At 34.4% G+C, this 26,063-nt stretch overlaps 1 protein-coding gene and 1 long non-coding RNA gene across 2 annotated transcripts in view; one reads left to right on the top strand and one right to left on the bottom strand.

Moving 5' to 3' along the window:
* The window catches only part of pde4ba (phosphodiesterase 4B, cAMP-specific a), a 586,891-nt gene that overhangs the window by 34,522 nt on the left and 526,306 nt on the right, over positions 1-26,063 (top strand). The gene's annotated exons all lie outside the window — the stretch shown is intronic.
* On the bottom strand, positions 1,327-25,295 carry LOC115417482 (uncharacterized). The gene is made up of 3 exons (XR_003935170.1): positions 25,284-25,295; positions 20,901-20,906; positions 1,327-1,546 (listed from the first exon to the last, which is right to left on the bottom strand). It is a non-coding gene; the product is annotated as an uncharacterized LOC115417482 (long non-coding RNA).

The following is a 26,063-nucleotide window of genomic DNA, read 5'->3' on the forward strand; positions in this document are numbered from 1 at the left end:
ATATACAGTGGTGTGCAAAAATATTAGAACACTTGTCAAATCTTAAGAAACTGGTGGTTTATTTGTTCCCAGAGCCTGAATTTCACTTTTTTGCCATTGCAAAAGGTAAAGGCAAAGGTACTGAGAATATTTCACCTACAAATGTATCAGTCCAGTCCTTTTTTTTTTTTTTTTGACATTTTTTAGTGTGGCCCCCCTTGGCAACAATCACAGCAGCGCATCTTGCTGGCACTGCATCGATGTCATTCAATGTCATTCCACGCTCTCAGAAGCTCATTCCAGAGAGTTTCTTTCGAGCAGGGGTCTCAAACTCATTTTCTTTCAGGTTCCACATTCAGCCTAATTTGATCTCCAGTGGGCCGGACCAGTAAAATAATAGCATAATAACCTATAAATAATGACAACTCCAAATTTTTGTCTGTGTTTTAGTGCAAAAACCCCATTAAATTATGAAAATACTTACTTTTATGAACTATCTAAACAAAGAAATGTGAATAACCTGAAAAAACTGAATTTCTTTTGAAAAATAAGTGCACTTTTAACAATATTCTGCCTCAACTTATCATTTCTACATGTGCATTATGTAGAAATGGTCTACAAAGACACTAAACACTTAGTAACAGGCAGAAAAGAGTTCAAATTGTGCTGAATTTTCTTTAGTCATTTCAGGTTGTTCATATTTGTTCAGGTTATTCACATTTTATTGTTTCAGGAGAGTTTGTAAATGTTATATTTTTATTTTTTGCACTAAAACAAAGACAAATATTTGAAGTTGTCATTATTTATAGGCATAGTGTAATATTTTTTTTCACATCAAACCAAGAAGAAAATATGGAGTCATTATTTTTTGTAGGTTATTCTGCTTTTATTTGGCTGTAGATCATACTGGTCTGTATGTGGAACCTGAACTAAAACGAGTTCCACAGCCTTGACTGTAGAATTTTTACATTTTGCAAATTCATCCCACGGGCCGGATTGGAACGTTTGATGGGCCACATGTTTGAGACCCCTGCCTTAGAGTTTTCTTAGATTGTTGCCAAGGGGGGGCACACTAAATATTAGGGTAAAATGTAAACAAAGAACTCGATTGATAAATTTGACGGTGAAATATTCTCAGTACCTTTGCCTTTACCTTTTGCAGTGGCAAAACAAGTGAAATTCAGGCTTTGGGAACAAAATAAAGCACCAGTTTCTTCAGAATTGACAAGTGTTCTAATATTTTTGCACACCACTGTATGCATATACACACACATGAATGCACACACGTATACTGTACATATGCACATACACATATCTTCTAGGCTATACATATGAAAAGTACACATTTCAAGCATTATTGAAATCAAACCATGACCAAATGATTTGCCATGGTCTCTAGTCGACTTGATTAGTTTTTGGCAATAGCGGACCAAAGTACAGCTGCGATATAAGCCAAAGCTGGGGTCAAGCGCCTCATTTGCATATTCAGAAAACAGCTTCTATGTTGAAAACTAAGACAGATATCGACTAACTTTGTATTATTGACTTATAGGAAGTTGCATATGACCTGTCATTGTTGACCTTGGATGACCTAGAAAGATCAAACGCAAGGTCATGATTTTCGAGATACTCAATTTTCACTCATAACTCACTGTTTTGCAGATAGAGAAAATGACTAGTATCAGGTTATAAAGAGTGAAAAAGTAGGAAATGCTGTATGATATTTTTGTTTTTCTGTGTCATTTCCTATTTCTGGCACTTTTTTTGCAATTTCCATTCACTTAAAACTTCGGAACCCATTCTGCCTCCCAGTATTCTAATCAAATGTGCAATAACCTGTTTTTATCTCCCAGTACTTTAATTATTTTATTTTATTTTTTTCTGATACAGTACTCTATTTAACAAGCGTGTATTTGAGTCTGTCTGTGCAGTAACTGTTTTTATATGTTTTAGCTGTGTTTGTGTTATGTTTCTGCTTTTGTTCATGTCTTTTTTGGACTCTGTGACTCAGGGAAACACACAAGAATTCTAATGTACCTATACGGTGATGTATCAGTGCAAATGGAAAATAAAGTTTATTCTATTCTATTCTATTCTATTCTATTCTATTCTATTCTATTCTATTCTATTCTATTCTATTCTCGTCTGAACTGTTTAAGATATAGAAGAATTTAACTTCGACCACAATGTTCAGCTTGGAAAAGTAGATAGTGTTCTTTTGGTTTTTCCTCTGTCGCTTCCAGTTTCTGAGTTACAACGGTTGAAAGTTTGCGTATCACTTGTTCACAAAATGGCTTCTATCTATGAAATGATGACCGATATCGACTAACAAAGTATTATCGACTAACACTGGTCTACAAGGAAAATGCTTCCAGAATAAAAGTAATGAAATTTTACCACATGAGAGTCACTGATAAAGAAAAATCAAGTCAAAAATGCTGGTTGGCTGAACTTTCCAAGATACAGCCTTGGGTCAAAATGTGAAATTCAAGAAATAACGAGAGAATGGGTTTGACTCAAAAGGAATATTTGTCTCAGAGCTACAAGATCTACTTCAAAACACTGTCTGCACATTAGAATACATTCACTTTACAGGTTCTAGTGGAAGATTTATAAAACTATTATATAAATGTACATAAACCAATATATATGTGTAATAACACTTAATCATATACCTTGAAAACATCAGCAAACCGGCACTTTTGTCATTTATTTTCCAATTAATCTTATTAAAATACGTAACATTTAGCACATTTAATGTCTGAAGCAAATCATTTCTAAAAAAAATTGTAGACCAGTGTAATCAGAAGTCACGTATGGCCTTTCATTTGTTACCAATTTTGTTGACCTTCCATGATCTTGAAAGGTCAAACTTAAGGTCATGATTTTCAAAATACCCAAGATTTGACCGTAACTCCCTCAATTTTGCATATAGAAAAAAATGACTAGTATCAGATTAGAAAACATGAAAATATAGTCCAAAGTTCTCTTTCAAAGGCCTCCGGCGAGCGCACCGCTTATGGCAGTTTTGTTTATTTGTTTACTTGCCCAAAAAAGGCAACAAAAACAAAAGATCAAAATGCAATAAACTGTGTAGGTTATATTCAATCATCTCATGCAAACAGACATAAATGACAAGATGACAAGTGAAGAAGATCAAAGTCATAAAAAAAGGAACATAACACTGGGTTACAAAAAAATGTTTTTTTGCAAGTTGTCTAGGTTTTTTCAACTGAATTAGGACCATTTTGCACCGCTAAATCCAAAAATGACATCTGTTTTTCTCAATCAGGTCAGGTTTTTTTGCTAATTTGATTTTGAAAAATTTGATCTTCTCACAAAATTTATTACATTTTTGTGACTTTATCAGTTGATTTTTTTTATATAGTTCTCACCCAAAATAGGTTTATGAAACTTTAAGAAACTTGTGACTTGATTCCTGTTAGGTACAATGGTGTATTCACCGCAGATGTAGCAGAATACGTCAGGCTTATTTTTGCAAGATCTTCTAGTCAAAGCCATTTCGTTCACCTGTAATATTAAAAAAAAAAAAACATGAATCATAAATTGGCAAAAGTAAAATCTTCAGAACTCGTTTATTGCAAGAAATATGAAAGAATTTTGTATCATATGATGTGAAAATGCCCATAAATGTAAGCAAAAATGTTAAAAAGCCAATATGTAGCATAGTTCAGAAAGTTGACCTGATTGAGCAAAATGAATGTGATTTTTGGATTCAGCACACCAAAATGATCCTAAATCAGCTCAAAAAACTTAAACAATAAATTTATTGTTGACCAGTGTAATCATCAACAAAGTACAACTCTATAACCACCCACACAATATACAATTCTTAACATATACTCTGAAAATGACAAAATAACAAATCAAGCTATGAGTAAAGAAAAAATAAGACATAATTTGTTTAATACTGTTAGGCTTGTGATGATATGATATTAAATTATGTATGAACTAGATTACACTGGTCAACAACAAATTTACTGTTTAAGTTTTTTGAGCTGATTTAGGATCATTTTGGTGTGCTGAATCCAAAAATCACATTAATTTTGCTCAATCAGGTCAACTTTCTGAACTATGCTACATATTGGCTTTTTAACATTTTTGCTTACATTTATGGGCATTTTCACATCATATGATACAAAATTCTTTCATATTTCTTGCAATAAACGAGTTCTTAAGATTTTTACTTTTGCCAATTTATGATTAATTTTTTTTTTTTAATATTACAGGTGAATGAAATGGCTTCGACTAGAAGATCTTGCAAAAATAAGCCTGACGTATTCTGCTACATCTGCGATGAATACACCATTGTACCTAACAGGAATCAAGTCACAAGTTTCATAAAGTGTGCTTACCAATCTTATTTTGGTATTAATTATTATGTTTTGTGAGAAGATCAAATTTTTCAAAATCAAATTAGCAAAAAAACCTGACCTGATTGAGAAAAACAGATGTCATTTTTGGATTTAGCGGTGCAAAATGGTCCTAATTCAGCTGAAAAAACCTAGACAACTTGCAAAAAACATTTTTTTTGTTACCCAGTGTAATCCATTATCATGTCAGTTCATTTATCATTGGTTATTGTTAATAATGAAATGTTTTGCTTGGTTTTTTTGGGGTTTTTTTGTTTTCTTTTCGGATACTTGCTGGTTTATGAATAAATTATTCCATTTATGTTATTGTTGGGCATTGTTAATTAGAAAAACAGTCATTACATATTGCATAATTAAATAAATAAAATCTTAAATTTACAATAAATATGCACGGTTCCATATTCTGAGGATGAAAAATGATTATTATTTAGCACTTCCATATTTACTTCTACTGCACTTGGCTAATGTATGCAGTCCTTATGTAGCTCTGTTGTAATTCTGACGTAATCTCCCATTGACATAATCTCCACAATTTGTCAGTGCGGTAGATGGGTTTGACTCGGTCTAATATCAGTCTGGAACAGGACGAAACACTCCATGGTTGTTTGACCGGTGTGTACTTCTCTAAACCATTCTCACATGTCATTAAGAACAGGATACAGTGACATTGGCGTCAGAAAATTGGGTCAAAGAGAGCTTTGGTAGAACATTTACTGCTGAGAAAGTGAGATGTGATATTAAATTGTCTGAATCCCTGTAAAGACTCATTTCCTCCTCAGAAGTTCAGTTTGTAGTTGCAGCTCTAAGGTTATCGATCTGTCATGAAACAAGGGAGGAGACTGAGGACTGGAATAGTTTCCCAGAAGAGTCCTTGTGGTGGAGCAGTGATGTTACGAGGTCTTCGTATCAATGGTGACAGTGAAGGATTAACTCGGGACAACAGTCTGGTCGGACTGGGTTAAATGTGGGTTAATGCCTTCTACGTAATCCAATGTCAAGTACATGGGATGTGTGTGAAAATGACATGTAATACAAGCTAAAATAACGCACCACTTGGGACAGAGCAGTGTTCTGTAGTTACCAAGTTATTGTGACTGACCTGTCACAGCTGGGTGCGGGTGGAGACCTCGTTTTTGACACGCTTCCAACAATTAATGTCCAAACAATTAATGTCCAGACAGAATCCTTCGGTGAGCTTTTCACTTTTATTGGACGTTCTTAGATGATCACATCAGTGTCTCATGAAGATGAAAATACAAACATGACTACTAAATGATACTGACTTCTGACAGCGGTAAAAACCGTATGATCTCCCTGTCCCTTCCAGTGACCTAGTTATCTACCCCTTAAATAGATTTCCGTTCACCCCCCCCAACTCAAACCGGAAATCCACAATTAACTAGACACGAAACAAACAAACAAACATAAAGAATGGCTCCTACACAAGTAATAATTTATTTTTATTTATTTTATTTTACCTTTATTTAACCAGGAAAACCTCATCGAGATTAAGAATCTCTTTTTCAAGAGTGTCCTGGCCAAGACGGGCAGCAGTACATTAAATAGTTCCAGACAGACTTCCATACATAAAACGAATACATAAAAAGCACATAGCCAAGTCAAACCTTCTAAAGTCAACTCTGCAAAAAGTGCTCATGAAATGCAGACAAAAGTGCATCAGGTAAAACATCTGCAGCCAGATGTCTCCCTCTCTAAGTCATACAACATCCTCTGAAAAGTGTCCAACGAAACCAGATCCTTCAGTTTCAGGTCTTTTTGTCGTTCATTCCAGGTGAATGGGGCCGCATACCTGAAGGCCTTTTTCCCCTGTTCAGTTCTAACTTTAGGAACAGACAACAAGAAAAGATCCTGAGAACGCAGATTATAAGCGTCTGTGGTTCTCTGACTGATGTAAGTCTGAAGGTAGGATGGGAGCAGACCTAGAATAGACTTGTAAATTAAAATACGCCAATGATTCAGTCTGCGAGCCGACAAGGAAGACCATCCTACACGATCATAAAGCAGACAATGATGGGTAAGAGATTTACAATTGCTGATGAACCTCAGAGCTCCATGATACACACATAATACAAGAGCTGCACAATATATCGTTTGTAGGGGTGTGCCAAAAAATCGATTCATATAAAAATCACAATTCTCATTTACTACGATTCAGAATCGATTTATAATGTCCCAAAATTAATTAAAAAAAATAAAACAAATCTGCCGGCTGTCTGCCTCCGTTTTATACACGGGACGACCTGACGTCATCACGTAGCTGGTTCTGGAACATACACATGTGCGGCAAGCACCACAACAAAGAGGAAACTAATGGAGGGGGTAGGGTTAGCTATGGGGTTAGCGCGATTAGCAGCTAGCGGGATTAGCAGCTGGTGCATTGACATGCCATCAAATGGCATTAAATAACATGTGAAAGGATGAAAATGCGTATGTATAGCACACCAAATGCAATAAACTGCCGTCATATACAATCCGATTTCATGAGCTCAGTCTGTCAGCTGCATCACCCACAGTTTAAGGACACGATGCAGAGTCAGCCACCAGCAGCAAACCAACACACACTGCTGTGCATCACCAAACTCCCTGCCAAGCATGGATACATGTTTAAAACTTAATAAATGTGAAAAAAGACATTTGAATATCTGCATTTGTCATTCTGTCTTTCAAATCAGACTGGAGTAGATCATGAGGATCCTTTGCGCACTTATAGACTGAAGCAGAAATCATTATGAATCAAATCGTTTTGAATTGAAAATTGATTTTGAATTGAATGGTAGCCCCAAAAATTGTAATCGAATCGAATTGTGAGATAGTAAAAGATTCCCACCCCTAATCATTTGAGCATCGTCATGGCAATGCACGTGTGCACAATAGTCACATCGCAGGTCCTGTGATGTAGGAGGCAAATAAACTCAATGTGTTCTCATCTAATTTCAGCCTGGGTACCTGACACACACTGCGCACAGCCATCCACCAATCACAATCGTTCTTAATCATTTTGCTGAAGCAGACCACGCCCCCTGCACATGGAGTGAGTCGCTGGTTACAACACTCTGTGCGTTTCCATGACAACTTTTATTCCTGGTTTAATCTGATTAAACGTTAGATCCTATTTCAGATGCCCATGTAAACATCTTATTCCAGTTGAAAAAGAAAAATTCAGATTAAATTTAAATCCGAATAACGTCACTGGTTTAATCCCCTTTTAATTCCGAACTAAATTCTTCCTGGGACATGTAAACCCTTTATTCCGTTTGGACTTTATTCCTTCCATTCTGCAATGCTCGTTGTCTTGTCCTGTCGTGATGACGCACACATTCTGTGCTGGCGGAAGAATATGCACTGCAGTCTAGTCAACCCAAACCATTCCAGTGGGCTATTCTGATGGGATCTACCAGCCTGGAAAACCCTGAAGGAAGAGTTCACCACCTGTTTTTTTATTAATTCATTTGTCATACACTAATGAGTTCGATAAGTTGGCAAATCAGTTTGTACTGCAGTGCACCGATTGTCTTGTTCTCACAGCCCTTCCATTAGCTTAGCCTAGTTTAGCATAATTGCTTCATTCCTATGGTCAGACGTAGCCAGGCTTTCATGGGTGATCTGTAGTATTTTATGAGTGATTTTGTGAAATTCAGTTCTCCCTAATCATTACTTTAGTCCGCTGGGGTCAATATGATCACAAACTGAGGCTCAAATCATGGCCATGTGACTTACTGCAGGAATTAAATCTTGGGAAATAAAAACTAACGCATAGCTAAAATGGTAAAGCAAAGCTAATTTAGCGCATGCATCCCTTCCAACAAAAAGATTTTCCAACCTTCATCAACACAACAGTCCCAAGATTGTATGAGTGCAGTAAGTCACGGATCTAAAGAAATAATTAGGGAGAATCGGATTTCACAAAATCACTTACAAAAGACAACAAATCACCTTTAAAAAACTGGTTATGTGTGACCATGGAAATGCAGTGACTATGCTAAGCTAAGCTAACAGAAGGGCTGTAAGAACAAGGCAACGTGAGCACTGCAGCGCAAACCCTTTTGCTCACTTATCTACCTCATTAATACCTCATGTAAACCTTTATTCGGGTTTAACATTTCCATGTAAACAGAAGAGAAAATACTTTAGTTCTGAATTAATTTCTTCTGGAAAATAAATCGGATTTAAAAAACATCATGTAACCGTACCCATTGAAAAATTAGCAATGAACTCAATGAAAATCCCTGAAAATGAAGACTTGGTGCCAAAAAGAAAAGCCATGTCAGTTATCTAGAATTATTTCAGCTACAAGAAGGATGAAACTGAAACATGTGTTGTGTGTCGATAGTGCCTTTTACCAGAATAATTTTTAAAATATTTTTTATTTTTTAATTTTTTTTTTTACTTCTACTCAAGTATGACTTTCAGGTACTTTATATAACACTGGGAGAGATGTTGCTTTAAGGTGTTTTACAGGTCACTGACATGCCAAGAAATAAATATCAAATAGTCTCATGTACTGGAAATGTCAGTTTTCACACTGAGCTGCATCCAGTATTAGAAGAACACACCTGGATGCAACCTTTGGGATGATTCCAGGTTGATGGATTGGAGTTTTTTTGTTGTTGTTTGTTTCTTTCTTTCCCCTCAGATATGGTGCATAAATGAAATATAAAAGAATAAATAGAATAAAGAATAATAAAAAAAAAAAAAAAAAAAAAAAAAAAAAAACACTCATTGGAGAAGCTCAATGACACACTGCAAAAATCTAAATCTTACCAAGTGTATTTTTCTCATTTCTTGTCTAAATATTTCATCACGCTGAATATAAGACACAATCACCTAAAGAGTATCTTTTTATTTACTATTATTCTATTTTTGTCCTTTTTTTTTTTTTTTTTTTTTTTTTTTTTGTAATTGCATGGCATTTAATATCAAGGTGAAAGAGAAACAGTTTCTCAATTCCCTGTATGATCTCTGCAAAAAAATCTTTGAATTTTTTAAATCTCTTGAATTCTGGGTAATTCAAAGGGTGGAAACAGGATTTAAAAAAATACTTTTGGCTTAAGTTTATTTGTTTTTTCCATTTAGGGATTGGGAGAAAAATGTGTGTGAAATCACTTTGGTTCTGTGTATGTATGCCACCAAGGAAAAATTATTCACTCATTCATTCTGTATTTGTATATTCTGCTCCAGCCTAAGGTTCCATTTACATGGTTTTTTGTTGTTGTTTTTTTTGCTTAATTCAAGCAAAAAAGAAAAAAAAAAAATCTGGCAATGGAACAAGTGAAAATTATCTTGGTAAGATTTCTTGAAATAAGATTTTCCAGATCTGTTGTCTAAAAATAAGTTCTTACATCTCACTGAAAAGTTACTCTTTAGATGATTATGTCTTATTTTAAGTGTGATGAGATATTTGGACTAGAAATGAAAAAAATACACTTGGTAAGATTTAGACTTTTGCAGTGCAGCCTGGTTATTTATGATCGAACACTGAAGGATTAACTTGAGTCAGTGACAGAACTGAACGGCCTTTACATCATTACATTTTATAAACTTTACCGTGTGAACAGGACAGTTCTACAAGTCACTGAAGCAGCTGGACTGAAACACTTCTCTGGTTGACTCATATGACTTAACTACTCTGTGCTACTTGGAACAAAGTGTTTACTTCTATAAAGAATTAACTGACAAGAATCTAATCTGTCAGGATGTTATCGAATCAAAAACACTTTCCAGAATGAGGCTCGGTTTGATGTTTTTGAAGTCCAACTGTGGAGGGAACTGAATTGAAACTGTGTAGCTCCCTGTTGAGTCTCATAAAACCACTAGAATGTGAACTACTCAAGGATTATAATGTGAAATGATTCAAATGTAAAACCCACAATGCAACAGTTCTTATGCATTGTGAGTATTCTGCTTTTGCTGCTGTTTTGTTCCATTATGCACCTTCTCACCTCATAAATGTCACTACATTGTACTACCGCTGCTATTATAAGTAGATTTGATTCATATGTTTATGTTCTATTATAGTTTATCTTTCTTACCACTTATTCACTATTATTCTATTTTTTCTTTTTTTTTCTTTTTAAAAAAAAATTGCATAGTATTTAATATCGAGGTGAAAGAGAAATAGTATTTCAACTCCACATATATTCTATGCAAAAAAATCTTTGAATCTTTTAAATCTCTTGAATTCCGGGTAATTCAAAGGGTGGAAACAGGATTTAAAAAAAAAATGCTTTTGGCTTCATCTTTATTTATTTTTTCATTTACGGATAGTGAGAAAAATGTGTGTGAAATCACTTTTGTTCTGTGTATGTATGCAACCGAGGTAAAATTATTCACTCATTCATTCTGTATTTATATATTCTGCTCCAGCCTGAGGTTCCATTTACATGTTTTTTTTTGCTTAATTAAAGATTTTTTTACTTAATTCAAGCAAAAAAAAAAAATCTGGCAATGGAACACATGAAAATTATCTCGGTAAGATTTTTTTGAAATAACATCTTCCAGATCTATTGTCTAAAAATCAGTTCTTATATCTCATTGAAAAGTTACTCTTTAGGTGATGATGTCTTATTTTAAGTGTGATGAGATATTTGGACTAGGAATGAGAAAAATACACTTGGTAAGATTTGGATTTTTTGCAGTGAGACTAAAGAAGACAGAATTATCTTCACAGAGAAAGAAAGAAAGAAAGAAAGAAAGAAAAGCAGTGAAATAAATTAAGACTAGAAAATAGAAAATACTCCATGTACTGCCTCTTCATATTTCAGTTAAATAACACAAAACATTAACGTGTTTTTTTTTTTGTTTTTTTTAATTCTTATTGTTGATACTGACACTCGCTCCATTGGCAGATTTGTTTTTTTTGTTTTTTTTGCTTAATTCAAGCAAAAAAATAGAAATAAATAAATAACAAAAATCTGCCAAAGGAAAAAGTGAAAATTATCTTGGCAAGTTTTCTTGAGATAAGATTTTCAAGGTCCATTGTCTCAAAATAAGTTCTTATATCACACTGAAAAGTCACTCTTCAGATGATTATGTCTAATTTTACAGTAAGTGTGATGAGTAGAATGAGAAAAATACACTTGGGAAGATTTAGATTTTTGCGGTGAGACTAAAGAAAACAGAGTTATCTTCACAGAGAAGGAAAGAAAGAAAGAAAGAAGTCTGACTAGAAATGAGAAAAATACATTTGGGAAGATTTTGATTTTTGCAGTGAGACTAAAGAAGACAGAATTATCTTCACAGAGAAAGAAAACGAAAGAAAGAAAGAAAGAAAGAAAGAAAGACTGACTAGAAATGAGAAAAATACACTTGGGAAGATTTTGATTTCTGCAGTGAGACTAAAGAAGACAGAATTATCTTCACAGAGAAAGAAAATGAAAGAAAGAAAGAAAGATTTTGATTTTTGCAGTGTGACCATTTATGATAATATTATCCTCTGTAAATCATGTTTTTCCTACATTTAATTTCTTATTCTTAATTTAGATGTTCAAAAAAATTCACGGTAAATTCAAAGGTTATTATATCAACACTGAGAAAAAGAAAGAAAGAAAGAAAGAAAGAAAGAGAAAGAAAGCAGTCTGACTTTAAATGAGAAAAATACACTTGGGAAGATTTAGATTTTTCCAGTGAAAGTAAGTAAAAAATTAAAATACACTTTGCACATATAAAAAATACAACAGAAACAGGACTAAAACTCCAATTATTAATTATAATTCAGATGCATTTTGAACTCATAAATGTCAGTTTTCTGATCGCCACTGGAATAGTTCCCCTCGTGTGCAGCTGTAACTGTAAATCAGGCCTGATCAGATGCAGTGTGTCTTAGTGGAACTGCGCAGAATGAATGTAAATCTATAGCCCCTCTCACTGCCTGTGTGTTTTTCCCCTCTACCTTAAACACAGCTGATGAGAGGCTCCATCTCCTCCACTCTCCAGTAGATGCTCATCAGGAGTGCAGCTCTCACTCTGATTGCTCTCCCTTCATTACAGTGACATTACTTAAGGGAGCTTGAAGAAAAAAAAAAAAAAAAAAACACAACGCCAGGCTAGTCAAGTTTTTAATTGTCTCAACAAGAAGTTAAGATAAAGGTCTTACTTTTACTTTTCTTAAGCTGATTTCTGTGCGAGTTAGTCAGACGGGTAGGCAGGCAGACGGATGAAACACGGCTGCATTTGCATTCAATAACAACACCTTCACTTAAAGGTGTGAGAAGGTAGAGGCGAGTGATTGAAAGAGGAACACGGAGAAAACAGACTTCATTTGTTAGGTAGTCCCTGTGGGCTGGTTTTTCTGTCTCACATGCTTGAGAAGATAAATGTTTGGAAGAAAATGTGGAAGAAAGTGTAGTATAAAATATTTTTGTGGTGCACCTGCTGTATAGACATGTGTTGCAGAGTAGTTGGGAGGAAAAATACTTTAAAAATATGGGTGCAAAAACTCTATTTTCACTGTTCTGACCTCTCAACCCTAATCTTATTTTTCTTTTCACATGGGGGAGGCTTTCAGAAGCTGTGGGCTGTTGAATGATGGGATGACATTCAAAGATGCACGTATTCGTCCACTACATACATTTCCTGTATGTATCTGAATGTAGCCAGAAAAATGGAGGTAGTTTGTCACTGGATGTACGGACTGTAAATTCATCAATCTCCATTTTGTAGCACATTGTGATATTCTTGATGTGTGTATCGCATTGATATGAGGTTCAAGAAACACAAAGGTAGAGATTACTTTGTATGTATTTTTATCCACTCCACAAAGTAAGGATTCTTTGTAATAACGTAAGTCTTAAACCATAAAGACCCAGTTCTACGTTTGTCGCAATTCCCAAATGAATTTTTCTCTCTATTTAACCTTCTTTAGTGATTTATCTCCATTTATTATAATATTATCCTCTGTATTCTGTATTTTCAGTGTAAATCATGTATTTTCCACCATACCATACCATACCATACCATACCATACCATACCATACCATACCATATCAACTTTATTTATAAAGCACTTTAACCTCCCAAGACCCTGCCATGGGTTTTCTGTCCACATTTGTGGACAAGACTTTCACAACTTTATACAAAAAAAAAGAAAGAAAAGAAAACTGTCCACCACAAAGGACATTCCATAAAAATGTTAAAAACTCCATCTGAAAAAACTGTTGCATCATGATGTTTGTAATATAGGCACTTATTTAATAAAAAACAAAAAAAATCTTGTACTTTGTTGACATTTCCTGGGTCTTAGGAGGTAAAGAACTTTAGAAATAAAGTTGGTATGGTATGGTATGGTGGAAAATACATGATTTACCGTGAAAATACAGAATACAGAGGATAATATTATAATAAATGGAGATAAATCACTTAAGAAAGGTTAAATAGAGAGAAAAATTAATTTGGGAATTGCGACAAACGTAGAACTGGGTCTTCATGGTTTATTATAAAGCACTTTAACCTCCCAAGACCCTGCTATGGGTTTTCTGTCCACATTTGTGGACAAGACTTTCACAACTTCATACAAAAAAAAAAAAAAGAAAAGAAAACTGTCCACCACAAAGGACACTGCATAAAAATTTTAAAAACTCCATCTGAAAAAACTGTTGCATCATGATGTTTGTAATATAGGCACTTATTTAATAAAAAACCAAAAAAATCTTGTACTTTGCTGACATTTCATGGGTCTTAGGAGGTAAAGAACTTTACAGCTGGCCAAAGTGCGGTACATGAATCATAAAACAAGGAAATAAGTAAAAACAGTGATAACACAGGGTACAAAGCTGGCTAAGAACAACAAAATACAACCATCATAAAAACAAAGACAAATTAAAATCTGATAAAAAACAACATAGGAAATAAAGAAATAAAAAAAAAATAAATAAATAAATAATATATATATATATATATATATATATATATATATATATATATGTGTGTGTGTGTGTGTATATATATATATATATGCATATATATGTATATGTGTGTGTGTGTGTGTGTGTATATATATATATATGTATATATATGTATGTATATATATGTAAAAAGAAACATCTCACTCATTGATTAAAAGCCAATGAGGAAAAAGTGCATTTTTAGACATGATTTAAAGACAGGCAGAGACGGAGCCTGTAGAACATCTAAGAACAACTGGTTCCACAGCTTTGGGGCAGAGTCAGAAAAGTAGGGATGGGAATCAAGAACCGGTTCTGTTTGAGAACCGGTTCCCAGTAGCTCGATTCCTTGGAATTGTTTGCCTGCCTGCTTAACGATTCTGCTTATCGAGTCCACCTTCGTTGTGCATGTGGGATGATGTCACACGAACGCTGCATCGTTTTGGTCAGAACGTAGCCAACATGGCGTTGAGGCAGAAACGGTCTAAAAAGACGACACCAGGTCCAAACAGACCACACCAGGTCCACTTACTTGGAACACTTGCAAAGCTTCCATGTCTTCTAAAGGGTGGAGTCCCTCCAATCTGCTCAAACATTTGTCCACAGCATGTGAATCATTTACAGGAATGTCACGTATTTGATACTCTACTTAACGGCGCTTGTGAAAGTAGCAGCAGAGTGAACGCCGGGCCGGTTCCATTGTGGATTAACTTTTCCACAACATACAGTCACGGAAAAAATTATTAGACCATCAAAAGTCATCAAAAACAATGGTTATGCAATCAAATACTAACTCCTGTGTGTATCATGTGACTAAAACAGACAGAAAAGAAAACACGGAGTGTCTAAAAGCACTGTTTTTCTCAGTACAATGCCATAGATATTGATGGAAGAACTGAAGTGATTTTGGTTATTGTCAAGAAAACATGTTAAATGGATAGATATCAGCTCTGAAATTAAACCACTATGATATATTTTTGTTGTTTTCATTATATTTGTCCAAACAAATATACCTTTAGTTGGACCAGGCATTAAAATGAACAAGAAATTGAAGAAAATAAGGGGTGGTCTAATAATTTTTTCCGCAACTGTATTCCATGCGTTGTCTGGTGAACTTCGTTTAATTTGTTAATATCCATCCAGTTCTCACATTCAGGCTGCAGCACATTCAAGAAAAACATGGGCCAGTAAAGCATTTACTGTTTAATTTTGCCTTTTCATTTCACTTCACTTAAAAGGTTTTTATGAACTGAAGGACACAAAGTGATGGACTGTCTCAGGTGTATCTGTGTCCCATTTGTCCTGTACTAATATCCAAAGGTAGGCCAACAGCACCGGGTCTTTGTCCCTTTGTGTGTTTCAAGGTTTGTCATGTATATAGAATAGTTCCATGACCTTCATCTTCCCTAGTCTCGTAATGTGTGCACGTTAAAGTTTTGTGTTATATTATTGAAACATGAATAGGCGTCCCTGTAGATGGAGTATTTTCTATTTTTTAGTCTTACTCTATTTCACAGTTTTTCTTTATTTCTTTCTGAAGATAATTCTGTCTTCTTTAGTCTCACTGCAAAAATCAAAATCTTACCAAATGTATTTTTCTCATTTCTAGTCCAAATATCTCATCACACTTAAAATAAGACAGAATCACCTAAAGAGTAACTTTTCAGTGAGATATAAGAACTGATTTTTAGACGATAGATCTGGAAAATCTGATTTCAAGAAATCTTACCAAGATAATTTTCATGTATCCCATTGGCAGATTTTTTTGTGGCTTAATTAAAAATAATAATAATAATAATAATTTTTGCTTAATTCATTTTTTTTTTTGCTTAATTCAAGCAAAAAATCTGCCAATGGAACAAGTGAAAATTATCTTGGTAAGATTTCTTGAAATCAGATTTTCCAGATCTATTGTCTGAAAATCAGTTCTTATATCTCACTGAAAAGTTACTCTTTAGGTGATTATATTTTATTTTAAATGTGATGAGATATTTGGACTACATATGAGAAAAATACACTTGGTAAGATTTAGATTTTTGCAGTGTTTCAAGGTTTATCATATATTCTGTATCGGGGAATAGTTCCATGACCTTCATCTTCCTCAGCCTCGCAATGTGTGCAGGTTAAAGTTTTGTGTTATTTTATTGAAATATGCACAGGCGTCCCCGTAGGTGGTGTATTTTGTATTTTTTAGTCTTACTTTATTTTGACTGCTTTTCTTTCTTTCTTTCTTTCTTTCTTTCTTTCTTTCTTTCTTTCTTTCTTTCTTTCTTTCTTTCTTTCTTTCTCTATCTATCTATCTATCTATCTATCTATCTATCTATCTATCTATCTATCTATCTATCTATCTATCTATCTATCTATCTATCTATCTATCTATCTATCTATCTATCTATCTATCTATCTATCTATCTATCTATCTATCTATCTATCTCTATCTCTCTATCTATCTGAAGATAATTTTGTCTTCTTTAGTCTGTGCTTTTCAGTTTTAGTTCTGTATTTTTTCTAACCGAAAAATTAATACAAAACTTGTCAATTTAAAGTGCATAATACTACTACTACTACTACTACTACTACTACTAATACATTTTATTTATAGGTGCCTTTCAGGACACTCAAGGTCACCGTACAAAGTTGTTAAAAATAAATAAAAGTTTTTTTATGTTTTTTCAGTGTTTTTTATGTGTTCCGGGTGGGTATTCCAGAGGTGGGGGGCTGAGCTTTGACCCCAGACCAATAACAGACCCTGGATTCTAGACTCGTTAGCACCGCCAAGTGAAACGGTGGAGGTTATGTTTTCATCGGTGTTCGTCTGTCTGTCTAGAAAACTCAAAAAGTTATGGGTGGATTTTCATGAAATTTTCAGGAAATGTTGATACTGGCACAAGGAACAAATGATAAAATTTTGGTGGTGATGGAGGGGGGGGCTGATCTGCCTTGGCGGTGGTCTGCGCTGTCTGAGTGCTTTTCTAGTTGCTGATGGATTTGTCTGATACAATTCACATTTCCACTGAGTGATGACCTATCCCAGGTCCATCTAAATTCAGAACAGTCGACGTTTCCAAATCATGCAATTATTTGGTTATTTTAACTCATTATTAGATCTTAATTTCCCCTATTTACTGTCTTTCCTTAAATGTGATGAATGGATGTGTGCTTCTAAATGAAATGAAGTTGACCAGACATAAAATTACGTATCTTGTGTTTGTACTTTCTGCAAACTATAAGTCAAAATAAGTCTTAATATCATTGTTTTATTTTGCAATTTGCATTTTCTACACAGTTCCAGCTTATTTAGGGTTGTATATGTAGCCCAGGGGTTTGACAAAGGCTTTACAAAGGTGGAATATAATGCATTAATATCTATGGTCTTTAGCTAGATGTCTATGCACTTGAACCTGAAACACTGAGGAAGAACCAACTAATATTTTTTCATAATACAGTTATTTCCTCTTTAGTTAAGGAGGAATAATACATAAAGTTAAATGGCTTTTCTGCATTCAGTCATTTTTCATACCCACTTCATCTGCCATCAGAATGATCCTTTCGAGCCATTATGTCCCAGTAATTTTATGCAAATGTTTGAATAAATATGTAGTCGAGACTTTGGAAATCCATTTATGTGAAAGTTCATTTCATTTTCTGATAAATTATATCAGCTACTGACTGGTCATGACTTTAATGCATGTAGATTCAGTTATTTTAGGGCCAGTGACTTGATAATTTGTTGAGCTGTAACAGTGCTGTAATTAACTTGCTTAAATTAAATTTTTGCACTTAAAAAGAGTTTTTTTTTTCATAAATAAAGTGCAGTTTGATGGAGGGTCTGAGAAGACGCAAGAAAAAATAAAGTGATTTACTCAGATTAACCTTTTCGTGCACGAATTATGAGAACCTTAATCAAAATTTTTTCCTGAGTGTTTTTATTCCTCTTTAGGCATGAAAAAAACAATGCAATTGAAAATTTTCTTCTGAAAAATAAATAAAATAGATAAATAAATAAAAATAATAAATAAATAAATAAATAAATAAATAAATAAAAACATTTAAAAAAAAATTATGATTAACCTATTTTTCATTTTTCTCAGCTGGACACCACACGTTTAATTTTTGACACAAACATGTATTTACTGATAAATTGTGTGAAAACTATGGGGAGGGCTTGTGATTCTGGGGGTTTATGCTCAGGAGAGATCTACATAATGTTACCAATTCATGTCAGAAAAGATATGTAGTGTCTTAAAACTTTAATAAAGATATGTGTAACAAAAAAAAAAAAACGAAAAACGAAAAGAACAACAAAATCCAGGAATATGTAAGAGAACAGCTGTAGAATAGCTGTCCACTGGAGTGACCAGTATGCATGAAAGGGTTAAAAACCTGAGTAATTAATCCAAGTCAATGAATTTAAACTGGAAAAAGTGTTGGATGAAACAACCTGGAGTCGATCATCACATCAGTCTCTCATCAGTAACTCACATTATGATCTAACAAATACGATTAATTTTGAGTTGATGAAATGGTGCAAGTCTGTGTCCATTTCAACCTATGACCCACTTTCAGATACGAAAACCTTTTATTTGTTTTGGTAAAAGTGGGAATTATGTGTGCAGTTATCAGCCACTTTAAAGTAAATGAATGCTGCGTTGAGTCAACAGTTATTAAGCAAGTAGAGCGTCAAAACAACTGTAATGTATTAGAAATAATTACCCCTTTGACAGGTACTTAATACATGTAGTCATTTCAGATACTTTACCCACCGTCTGTCCCCCTGGTCTGTAATAAGAACAGAAATATGTAAATAATCTCAAAGAAGAACATTGTACATTTTGTACTGTTTGGAATAAAACTAAGACAAGACAAGACTGGAATGGAGACTGTCAAACTGAAAGGACTATTATGGGATAAAAATATTATCGATTGAAAAAAAAAAACTAAGACAAGACTATACGGAGACAAGAATGGAATAAGATAAGAATGGAAAGAGACAAGACAGAAAAGACTAAGACAAGAGTGGAATAAGAAAAGACTAAGAAGAGACTGGACTAAGACAAGATAGGACTAAGACAAGACTGGAATAAGACAAGACAGGACTAAGAAGAGACTGGACTAAGACAAGATAGGACTAAGACAAGACTGGAATAAGACAAGACAGGACTAGGACAAGATAGGACTAAGACAAGACTGGAATAAGACAAGACAGGACTAAGAAGAGACTAAGACGAGACTGGAATAAGACAAGACTGGACTAAGACAAGACAGGACTAAGAAGAGACTAAGACAAGAGTGGAATAAGAAAAGACTAAGAAGAGACTGGACTAAGACAAGACAGGACGAAGAAGAGAATAAGACAAGACTGGACTAAGACAAGACTGGACTAAGACGAGACAGGACTAAGACGAGACAGGACTAAGACAAGACTGGACTAAGAAGAGACTAAGACAAAACTAGAATAAGAAGAGACTAAGACGAGACTAGAATAAGACAAGAAAGGACTAAGACGAGACAGGACTAAAATGAGACTGGACTAAGACAAGACAGGACTAAGACGAGACAGGACTAGGACAACATAGGACTAAAACAAGACAGGACTAAGAGGAGACTAAGACAAAACTGGAATAAAACAAGACAGGACTAAGGGGAGACTAAGAAGAGGCTGGAATAAGACGAGACTGGACTAAGACAAGACGGGACTAAGAGGAGACTACGACGAGACTGGAATAAGACAAGACAGGACTAAGATGAGACAGGACTAAGATGAGACTGGACTAAGACAAGATAGGACTAAGACGAGACTTAGACAAAATTGGAATAAAACAAGACAGGACTAAGAGGAGACTAAGATGAGGCTGGAATAAGATGAGACTGGACTAAGAAGAGACTAAGACAGGACTAAGACAAGACAGGACTAAGAAGAGACTAAGACAGGACTAAGAGGAGACTAAGACAGGACTAAGACAAGACAGGACTAAGAAGAGACTAAGACAGGACTAAGACAAGACAGGACTAAGAAGAGACTAAGACAGGACTAAGAGGAGACTAAGACAGGACTAAGACAAGACAGGACTAAGAAGAGACTAAGATGAGGCTGGAATAAGACGAGACTGGACTAGGAAGAGACTAAGACAGGACTAAGACAAGACAGGACTAAGAAGAGACTAAGACAGGACTAAGACAAGACAGGACTAAGAAGAGACTAAGACAGGACTAAGACAAGACAGGACTAAGAAGAGACTAAGACAGGACTAAGAGGAGACTAAGACAGGACTAAGACAAGACAGGACTAAGAGGAGACTAAGATGAGGCTGGAATAAGACGAGACTGGACTAAGAAGAGACTAAGACAGGACTAAGACAAGACAGGACTAAGAAGAGACTAAGACAGGACTAAGACAAGACAGGACTAAGAAGAGACTAAGACAGGACTAAGACAAGACATGACTAAGACCAGACTGGACTAAGAGGAGACTGGACTAAGACAAAGACAAAACAAGACTCAGAAAACTACACATAAACAAGGACAGTTTGAACAATAATGTGAGTTGTGCACTTTGCTGAGGGCTGTTTACTCTGTAACGGTTGTACATTTTGTATTTATATAACAACGGTTGTTTGTTAATCCTGACCTTTCACTGCTAACACTAACAAACGTGTTCAGTTTGTTGTGAGTGTTTATTAAAGTCATAGTATTCATTAACAGAAAACCTACATTGCAGACTGGAACATGTGAAGCCTGGTTTGGCTGATTTCTCGTACTGTTTTGCTTCCACTAGGAATACAACCTGTTTTGGCTTCTCTACCTCTCAAACATACGCTGATGATTAAATAAATGAAGCAGAAAGATGTGTAGAATGTAGATATTCAGCTGTAAATAGCACTGGATGATCACAGTTGCAGACTGTGCAGCTGTAATACGCAAGAAATAGTTGATTGAAAATATAATCAAAATATAAATTAGGTTCTGAAACTGATTTGATACAGGCCCATGTTTGTATATCTCTGCTTTTTTAGGTATCTGTTGGATTTGCCCACTCAATATTGCATTTTTTTTATTGCTTTTCAGCTGCTGGGTTGATGCAACAGCATGATAGATGAGAGTGAATTAATAAAAATACACTGACAGGCTACATGTTACTTGTGTCTAATGTTTGTGGATGTTATTATAAGAGCTGATTTCTGTTATTTAAATTTCTTTCTTTTTTTTATACTTCATTTTTATTGTTTATTTTCTGTACATTACAAAACAAGACAAAAATAGGGGACATTTGGATACATTGACTATAATAAACCTTGTGACTAACAATTGTTTTTAGGAATATGACGTTGAAATGAAAGTTGTCCATTTCTTCCATTTATCGCGACTCTGCTCTTCTTTAGTCTTCAATCTATGGGTCAAAATCTCCATCTCAAATATTGCAATCACAGTTTGTATCCAGTCGTTAGTTGTAGATGATTCTAATCGGCACCATTTTTTGGTAATAAGCCTTTTTACAGGCTGCTAATAGTATTTGAAACACATATCTATCATTTTTTCTTACATTATCACCAATAAAACTGGTCAACAACAAATTTATTGTTGAAGTTTTTTGAGCTGATTTAGGATAATTTTGGTGTGCTGAATCCAAAATCACATTAATTTTGCTCAGTCAGGTCAACTTTCTGAACTATGCTACATATTGGCTTTTTAACATTTTTGCTTACATTTATTGGCATTTTCACATCATATGATACAAAATTCTTTCATATTTCTTGAAATAAACGAGTTCTGAAGATTTTACTTTTGCCAATTTATGATTGTTTTTTTAATATTACAGGTGAATGAAATGGCTTCGACTAGAAGATCTTGCAAAAATAAGCCTGATGTATTCTGCTACATCTGCGGTGAATACACCATTGTACCTAACAGGAATCCTGTTAGAAAATGATTTTTTTCCCTCTTACAACCTATTTTGGGTGAGAACTATATATAAAATCAACTGATAAAGTCACAGAAATGTAACCAATTTTGTTAGAAGATCAAATTTTTCCAAATCAAATTAACAAAAAAACCTGACCTGATTGAGAAAAACAGATGTCATTTTTGGATTTAGCGGTGCAAAATGGTCCTAATTCAGTTGAAAAAACCTAGACGGCTTGCAAAAAAACATTTTTTTTGTAACCCAGTGTAATACATCTGAAATACATCACCAAACATGTTTTAGGAATGGCGTAACCCGATATCTTAACAGTCGTTGAATACAAATTATCCCAGAATGATGCAAGTTTAGGACAAAACCAAAAGACTTGTGCATGATTTACTTTTTTTTTTTTTCACCTTTATTGAAGCAACACCAAGTGACATTATGTACAGTATTATACAGTATTTACATTACATCATCATAGTGTGTGTGTGTGTGTGTGCCGGGGGGGTGGTGGTGGTTAAGATATATGGCATGTAATATACAAAAGAAACACATATCAGTCAGTAGTAAAGATCAATGTCCTGTCCTGGTTGTGTAAATGTTCTGTGTGTAGCATGGTGTGTAAGATGTGTATGTGATGTGACTGTTGTGATGTTGACTTCTCAAGAAGAAAAAATAAAAAAAGTAATAATGATAATTTGATTTTTATTTTATTATTATTAAGTCAAATCAAATCAAATAAAGAAAAGGAAAGAAATAAAAGAAAATAAAAGTCAGGGATATGACCAAATACAATCATTAGGTAGCTGAAGCTGAGTGAGATGAGGAGAAAGGAAAAGGGGAGAGAGAGAGAGAGAGAGAGAGAGAGAGAGAGAGAGAGAGAGAGAGAGAGATGAAAAGAAAAAAAAGGAAAACAGGGGGTTAATAAAAATATATAAGTAAATGTGTGAAAGTCAGAGATTTTTGGCTGGGCTTGTGTGATATTTTGTCTAATGTTACCAAGAGTTCAATACCCCTGAATCCTGAAATTTGTCTAATTGGAAATTTTATGAAGATTAATGAACCACTAAACAAATATCAAACAAAATTCCTCGAAATAGCCTTGGCAGTGGCTAGAAAAATTATTGCTGTTACATGGAAGTCTGATTCTCCCATTCCTTTAACCAAATGGTACACAGAGATGAACAGTTGTGTCCCTTTAGAAAAAATAACATATAGCCTAAGAAAGTCATATAAAACTTTTGTCAGAATTTGGCAACCTTACTTAGACTATGTAGGTGCAATTGTAATTTAACTGGTCTTATTGTGTCATGCCATGTGTCATTTTGAACAAAAAGTAAGAGCAGGAGCCTTTTTTTTTTTTTTTTTCTTTTCTTTTGAGTGAGCAGGGGAGGGAGGGGGGCAGTATTTGTCACATTTGTTTGTTCCATTGTTCTCTTTCTCCATTTGTAAAATGAAAATTCGAAAACCAAAATAAAATATAATATGTATATATATATATATATATATATATATATATATATATATATATATATAAGTAAATAACTGAAAATGACCAAATGTGATTCAGAGTACAATTTATCAACATTTGATGCTATTGCTCCCACATGTGCATGATTTACACTGACATCTCCACATTCTCTCCAACAAGGTTGAACTCTGGACACATATTTAGCTGTAATTTTAGGAGTTTTGAAAAATCGAATTATATTTTTACAGCAATGTTCCCTTCATGTTCTTAAAGAAGTAGTTGACTGTCGAATTCTTCAGATATTGATCCATTCCTCCTCTGAGACACATATTAAATTAAATGTCATCAGAGTGTTTTTTAATAATGTACAGAGCTATTCGGATCTTTTTTGTTGCTTGAAAGTTAAATTCTTCTCATAACTAAAATTCAGGCAGAGGCGGATACAAAGACTTGACAGCTTCAGAGTGGAACTGTAAGTCAGGAAACAGACATGTGGAGAAGTAGTCAGCCAGCTGTAAAGATCCTGTCTGTTTCATGTGTCCCAGCGAGACAGTCAGTCAGCAGGACGGCGGGAAGACGGCTTGTTATCTCTGCTCTGTTAGGCTGACACATGACACGGTCTGCCTCCACCGCAGCTCAAATTAAGCACCTGTAAACTGTGGCTGGAGACTTGAGGTTTTCAGGGATTTCTATGTGACCAACCGACTGATGGTTCACAGAAAATGTTTATCTTGCATAAATGTGTGCACCACATCTAGATATTATAAGGGATGCACAATAACTATCGGCGTTGATAATTACAGGTCCTATTAGGGATTGTAGAAGCCAATAATGTAATAAGTATAACACTGGGTTACAAAGAAATGTTTTTTACAAGTTGTCTAGGTTTTTTCAACTGAATTAGGACCATTTTGCACCGCTGAATCCAAAAATGACATCTGTTTTTCTCAAATCAGGTCAGGGTTTTTTTGCTAATTTGATTTTGAAAAATTTGATCTTCTCACAAAATATAATAATTAATACCAAAATAAGATTGGTAAGCACACTTTATGAAACTTGTGACTTGATTCCTGTTAGGTACAAGGGTGTATTCACCGCAAATGTAGCAGAATACGTCAGGCTTATTTTTGCAAGATCTTCTAGTCGAAGCCATTTCATTCACCTGTAATATTAAAAAAAAAACATTAATCATAAATTGGCGAAAGTAAAATCTTCAGAACTCGTTTATTGGAAGAAATATGAAAGAATTTTGTATCATATGATGTGAAAATGCCCATAAATGTAAGCAAAAATGTTCAAAAGCCAATATGTAGCATAGTTCAGAAAATTGACCTGATTGAGCAAAATGAATGTGATTTTTGGATTCAGCACACCGAAATTATCCTAAATCAGCTCAAAAAACTTCAGCGATAAACTTGTTGTTGACTAGTGTAATATGTAATAATGGCTATCCCAGCACAGACAAACCGTCAGCCTGCGGACAGAACGTGGAAAAGGGCAATTAACTGACAATTAATAATTTAATCGAGCAAATTCTTATCGACAAATAATTGATAGTCATTTAATTGTTTACATCCCTGTCGAAGCCAATAATTAAATAACAGCCGATAACGTAAAAATGGCCGATAATGTAATACATGTGCCATTTTTAAAATGTAATAGGCCAGTAACGTAATATCTGGCCAATAATGTAATAAAAGTCCTGAACCAATAACATAATAGCTGTTGGCCACTAATGTTTTAACTTATTACATTAGTGGCTCAGTTATTACATTTGCAAAGAATTTTTATTTACCAGGCCAAAAACGTAATAACCAGCCAATAAGTTATAACGTTATTGGCTAAAAGTTATTACGTTATTGGTTCAGGACTTTTATTTTGTTATTGGCCAGATATTTCGTTATTGGCCTATTACATTTCAAAAATGGCAAATTTATTACGTTATCGGCTGGGAAAAATGGATTGTGTGCACACCTTGATTAATACAACCATAAATGTACAATGATGTATGTGTGCATGATGTAAAAAAACATTTTAACTCATAAGGACCCAGTGTTACATCTCTGGTAGTTCCCAAATGAATTTTTCTCTCTATTTAACCTTTCCTATGTGATTCATCACCATTTATTATAACATTATCCTCTGAATGTTGCATTTTTTCCAGTGAAAATCATCTATTTTTTTATGTTTAATTGACTGATCATATAGATGTTCACAAAAGCTCAGAGTAAAGTCAAAGGGTCTTGTATCAAAACTGAAAAAACTGAAGAAAAGGTGAGTTTTTTCACTCCAATCTCTCATTAACTGAACGTAAACTGAGTGTCTCCATTCACTGTCATTGATCCAACTCCATGGGTTTTACTGGTGAATCAATGTTGCAGAAGATGATGGTGTTTCCACATTCACTATGGAGCCTC

Source organism: Sphaeramia orbicularis, chromosome 4 (assembly GCF_902148855.1).
Source record: "Sphaeramia orbicularis chromosome 4, fSphaOr1.1, whole genome shotgun sequence".
Classification (NCBI taxonomy): Eukaryota; Metazoa; Chordata; class Actinopteri; order Kurtiformes; family Apogonidae; genus Sphaeramia; species Sphaeramia orbicularis.